This window comes from Rutidosis leptorrhynchoides, chromosome 11 (genome assembly GCF_046630445.1).
Source record: "Rutidosis leptorrhynchoides isolate AG116_Rl617_1_P2 chromosome 11, CSIRO_AGI_Rlap_v1, whole genome shotgun sequence".
In the NCBI taxonomy this organism is placed as follows: Eukaryota; Viridiplantae; Streptophyta; class Magnoliopsida; order Asterales; family Asteraceae; genus Rutidosis; species Rutidosis leptorrhynchoides.
In genome coordinates, this window is record NC_092343.1 from 135,516,731 (window position 1) to 135,523,622 (window position 6,892).

A 6,892-nucleotide genomic window follows, 5' to 3' on the forward strand; every position below is an offset into this window, starting at 1 on the left:
ATATTTTTATAATAATTATTATTATTACAAAATAATACAACTTTTACTTACTATCATTATAGATATTATTTTATCAAATAAATATGTGATACAAACATATTTTACTACGTGTAATAACTTACTTTAATAATACCTATCATATTATCTTTATGATATTAAATGAACCCTATAAATTTTATTACTTAATATATATAAAAGTATATTATATTATATAAATTTAATATAAAATTTTATTTATTAATAAATAAATTATATTATTTACTCTAATAAATCTTTTAAAAATATTTAACAATATAAAACGACGATATTTAAACTATATATTAATCATGTATAGATTTTGGAAATTATTTTGAGTCAAATTTACTTTTGTTGACTTTTGCATATTAGTCTCGAGCATTAGGATTGTGGTACACTATGACTTGGCCTAATTTGTTAGACAAATATTGACCAACACATAATTATATATAATTAATTTAGGTTCGTGAATCCGAGGCCAACCTTGCACTTGTTCAATGACGTTATATGTATTTTTACTACGAAATACAGTATGGTGAGTTTCATTTGCCTTTTTACCCTTTATATTTTTGGGACTGAGAATACATGCGCTTTTATAAATGTTTGACGAAATAGACACAAGTAATTGAAACTACATTCTATGGTTGAATTATCGAAATCGAATAAGCCCCTTTTTATTAAAGTCTGGTAATCTAAGAATTAGGGAACAGACACCCTAATTGACGCGAATCCTAAAGATAGATCTATTGGGCCTAACAAACCCCATCCAAAGTACCGGATGCTTTAGTACTTCGAAATTATATCATGTCCGAAGGAGGATCCCGGAATGATAGGGGATATTCTTATATGTATCTAGTTAATGTCGGTTACCAGGTGTTCACCATATGAATGATTATTTTTTGTCTCTATGCATGGGACGTATATTTATGAGAACTGGAAATGAAATTCTTGTGGTCTATTAAAATGATGGAAATAAATGATTATGATAAACTAATGAACTCACCAACCTTTTGGTTGACACTTTAAAGCATGTTTATTCTCAGGTGTTAAAGAAATCTTTCGCTGTGCATTTGCTCATTTTAAAGATATTACTTGGAGTCTTTCATAGCATACTTCGAAGAACGTTGCATTCTGATGTCGAACGAGGTGTATATAAAATAGCTTATATTTTACTAGGAAATACTATTAAATACGATACAATTTTACACAAGATATTTATTTATTTATAGAATGGATATACTTAAACCTTGCTACAACACTTATAGGCAGTGTACCTAATCGTACAGTAGTGTAGTTTTTAGTAAGTCCGGTTCGTTCCACAGGGAAATCTTTAAACAAAGCTCAACGCTATATTAGTTTACTTTTATAAAAATACAAATATATATATAAGTAATATTATTATTATAAAGGGGGGTTTTTACCGTTTAATGACCGGTTTGTCGATTTTAAAACTTTAGTCGCAGTTAAAACCTAATGTAAAATATTAAATAAATACAAGACTTTAAATTAAAGCGTAAAGTAAATAACGATAATGAAATTGCGAATAATAAAAATGCGATAAAATTAAATTGCGATAATTAAAAAGTACGATAATTAAAAGTGCGATAAAATAAAATAACAATAAATAAAAGTGCGATAATTAGAAGTGCAATTAAATATAAAATAAAGGAAATTAAATATGAAATAAAAGAATTATGCTTATTTAAACTTCCGTAATCATGATGTTTGACGTGTTGATTTTAGTTTTATGCCCATGGGTTAATTGTCCTTTGTCCTGGATTATTCAATATGTCCGTCTGGTTTTTGTCCATAACAGTCCATCAGTCATAAATATAAATTGCAAGTGTCCTTGTCAAATTATTATTATACCCGAAGATAAATATTCCAACTAATTGGGGATTCGAATTGTAACAAGGTTTTAATACTTTGTTTAATGAATACACCAGGTTATCGACTGCGTGTAAACCAAGGTTTTACTACTTTGTTAACAATTACACCAATTACCCTTGAATGTAATTTCACCCCTGTTTTAATTATTCTAGTGGCTATTAATCCATTCCCGTGTCCGGTTAAATGAACGATTATTCGTACATATAAATACCCCGCCCATCGTGTCCGATCGAGTGTATATGGTAATTTATAGGGACGCCCAATTGTAAATCTTTATATTAACATTAACAAACTTTCATTTAGTTAAACAAATATAAAGCCCATTAATTGCCCATAGCCTAGTTTCCACAAGTGTCGTTCTTTTGTCCAAACCCCAATTATGGTACAAAGCCCAATTACCCAATTTTAGTAATTAGCCTAACATCATGATTACTTCGTTTTAAACAAGCATAATAATAACTTAGCTACGAGACATTAATATAAAAAGGTTGAACATAACTTACAATGATTAAAAATAGCGTAGCGTTACACGGACAGAATTTCGACTTACACCCTTACAACATTCGCTAACATACCCTTATTATTAGAATTATAATTAAAGTTAAAATATAAATTATAAATATAAATATATTTACGTTGAAGAGGAAGAGAAAAAGGATGATCATAACTCGGCACAAAACTGGCTTTATATAGGACCTGACCAGCAATCTCACACCATGCGACTCGCATGATTTTATGCTTCTGGCCATGCGAGTCGCATGGCCACCCTGGATTCAGCCAACTACTTTTGTTTTCTTCTTTGTCGACGTAATATAATAATAATAATATATATAATATATAATTATATATAATTATATATATATTATATTATATTCTTGTGCATAGTAGACTAGATATTTTTGGTCCGTTGCGTCGGGCGTTTCTTCTTGGCTCAGGTCCCGGTTCCGGATTTTCGGACGTCCTCGCGTATTATTTTAAATCGCGTACTTTGTGTTCCGCAACTTGTACTCTTGTCATTTTGAGACGTTCCTCATCAATATTTTGAACCTTTTTAGTTGTATCTTGTACTTTTTAGCTCTTTGGACCTTTTTGTCTTCAATTTGTCGAATCTGTCTTTTGTCTTCACCTTTTATTATTTAAACGAATATTGCTTGTAAATCGAACAATACCAACTAAAATCTTGTCTTTCTTGAGGAATAATGCTATGAAATATATGTTCGTTTTTAGCATTATCAAATATTCCCACACTTGAGCGTTGCTTGTCCTCAAGCAATATTGTCTTGAAATACTAGAATCACTTCTTTATTCTTCACACTTTGTACATCAGTGATTTCTATATGGCGGTATAAACAATGGTAGTAACGATATGGTTTACAGTCCCACATGACTATAAAAATTTAGATCCATTAAGGAAATTGGATCTTTATGAAAACATTTGATCTTTTGAAATCTAGTTTTTACCCTAGATTAGTTTTCCGGAATAACCCTTTACCGGTGTTTGCAAAATATTTTTGTGGGTTTGGTGGGTTTCAGATTTGAAAATTTTAGCTCAAAACTTGCGGTTTTGTGTCACCCACTTGCTAACCTTGTATTTGGAAAGCAACACGTCCAGTTTACTTGTCCCGTATATTACCTTTCGGCAAACTACCGTCCGGTTGTAAAGGAAAGCGTTGAACAAGCAACTGTTAAGGCAATGTCCCGTGACATGCTTTTGATTATGGTCTATAACGTGTCGGACGCAATTACTATCCTTGGTAGGAGCAATAGTAAAGCTCACCCTTATAATTTGTCGGTTTGGCACAAAGTCCTGTCTTTGACCATGTTATGCAACCACCGTTCTTACGGTTGACACCCGATTTAGTTCAGGTGACCTAGTGAATTCCAGGTGAATTCCTAGGATTTTACGTTCAATGGTAATGAACGCATTGAAAATAGGGTTTTCAGAAAACAAATCGGTTTGTATTTTTGATCAAAATATTTTCTCGTTCAAGCTCGAGTTTAGATATCATTGAATTCCATGAGTTTGAATTCTCAATCTTTAAGGTCAATCTCTAGGATTGAGTAATATCAGTTTTAAAAGCTGATTTTTAATCTTTAAGGAGATTATCCTTTCTGGGGATCTGATTCATTAGTCTTATCCAGCTAATTTGCACGGTGCCTCCCCATTGTACGAGATAAATCCTTCTCATGGTTAGGATAAATCTGACCACTTGGCGACCCTGTTTGATGCTGAGGTCCGTGGATTTCCTGCTGATTTTAGTGATGACTTTTCTAGATTTTTCGTCAACCTACAGCTGGTCTGAACGACAACTTCATGACCTAAATCAAGAAGCGCGTGTCTTTTTCGGAAGACTTTACTTCCTTTTAGTGATGGAATTGATTCATCGTGTAGATCCATCTCTTCTTTTCTTTCATCGGGTAAAACAGTTTAGTTTAGTCCAAAGCAAAAGTATTTTCAGTTATTTGTTACAGATATATGTGACATATGTTTAAAATAACTTGGTAAATTTTCCCACACTTGGCTTTTTATTTTTCTTTTTATCGTCCTCTATTCCATTTTAAATGAATTTTAACATTTTAGTTTGTTTCTCAATTTATGTCCTTTCCGAGGTAACAATAATTTCGGTGTTAAAACCTAGTTTTATCGTTCATAAATATGTATAAACATGATTTTGAATTCATTTAATTGAAAATTTTGAAAAATTTACTAGAATTGGGTAGTCAGTATATAAGACTAGGGCTGTTCTTTTTTATCAGAGAGCACTAGATTCTAATACAACTACTGCTTTACTAGTATTTTTAATGGTAACCAAGTGTTTAATATAAAAATTTTAAAATCCGAAAGAATTTAACCCCTTCCCACACTTAAGATCTTGCAATGCCCTCATTTGCAAGAAATCAGTAACAATTTAAATTATTTAGGGTGATTTGTGTGAAAATGATTAAATTTTTACCAAAGTTTCCAAATATATTGGCGTTTGTTTGCTGAATGATAAATGGTGCACGTCATTTGTTCATTCCTTCTTGTTGTTATTTCACATACATTTTGCATCATTGTCGTCAAAATTACTTGCTTTTGCTGAACTTAATGCCAGTCTTTGAAAACGCGTTGTTTTACCCTGTTTTGTGCATAAAATAGAATACATACAATACAAATATAATCATACATGAAATTTGAAATGGAACTTTGGCATCCCACTTTCAAACTATAAGAAAAATATTAGTACACAATAATAATAAGAATATCAAACATTACATAAACGTAATAAAATATTAAATGTTTAAAAATAAAAATTACCAACTTATCTCTACTGATCAGGAGGTGGGTTAGGAGGAAAATTAGGATATGGATCCCAATTCATGTTCGCGTCCGGGTTCCATGGCTGATTATAGGTGTACTGGTATGCTGCGTCATAATCATATGAATCATAGGGTGGTCTCATCTCTGGCTGATGTGCGGGATAGTATGCGGGTCGGGTCGGATAATACATCTCGCCAGGCTGCAACTGGCTTATAATTTGGCGCTGATGATAATCCCATCGGCCATGCTCTCGTTGCCGGGAATGCTCGTAGTCATTCCGGCGTTGCCATGCCTCATACTGCATATGCCTATCATAGTTCGTCATGTATTCATCCTCCATACGAACGCCTAAATCAAGAGCAGTCTCCCGAACAACTCCTATAATGTTGTTCGCCTCCTCCATCTCGTCATCCGAACCTCTCTCTACCTGTCGCTGAGGTCCCTCGTATCGATATACCCGACCACGTCTCATCAATAATACCCTTGCACCGTGATAAAGGTTTGAACTTATAGTTTCACCTCCGTCCTCTATTTCGTTCATTGGACCCCCTTGGTGCTTATCTACACCTAAATACTCTCCAATGAGAGTAATGAAAATACCACCACCTATAATACTCCCCGATTTCATCCCCGAAACTACATTAGCGAGATAATAACCAACACAATAGGGAATGTTAACGAAACTCCTCGGGTCTCTAATACACTTGAGGTAGAACAAATCGTTTACGGTCAATTTCTCCTTATTCCTACCCCTTTGTGTAATTGTGTTTGCTAAGAATCTATGAATCACCCGGAGTTCAGCTCTGTCTATATCTAAGTATGTATGATTTCCACTGGCGTGAAATTCATTAAAGTGGGACATACGCCTCCAGACAGCGTTAACATCAAATTCCCTATCTACCCTTTCTCCTTGGGCAATCAGGCTATTACAGTCGGGGCTCAAAAGTTCAGCAGGGGTGTAAATCTGTAAGGCCCTGGCTAAATCTATCATGGACATTCTGTACATGCGTCCACCTAACAGAAATCTAATAAAGCTTCTATCATCTATCCTCCTAACATTACTGTTTAACTTAATAGTACTAAGTAATTCTATACACCATTCCCTATATATGGTTCTACGAATGGAAAATAGGCGCATCCAATCGTTAAACTGAGAATTACCATACCTTTGCACCAATAATTCCCGAATCGGTTCGGCAAGGTCAACTGTTTCCAAAGGTACCCAGTCAATTGCCCTTGGCATTTCAACAACCTTAAAGTAGAGAATGTGCATGTTCTTTTGATAATCTGGATACTCTATCCAACAACGATCAAATCTTAGATTTGGGTGTAACTGATCTTCATTAATGTCTAAGCTCAGAATCCTTTGATGTGGAGCGAATTGACGAAACTGATTCATGAATAACTGATCTTGATCGTGATATGGAATATGTTGCTCCTCCTGTTCTTCTTCTTCTTGTTGCATATGCTGTTCTTGTTCATGAAACATTTCCGGTTCGGGCTCTGGTTGCCTGGATGATGATGCTCCTGAACCTCCAGTATCGGCTTTCTGCAAAACACATTAAACACAAAATTTGTGCATCCAAATATGCATTAGTGTTAGCAAAATAATAACTTGAAACAATTATGATGACATGTTCAAATCATAACACATTTTATACACATTTTATTAACAATAACAATACT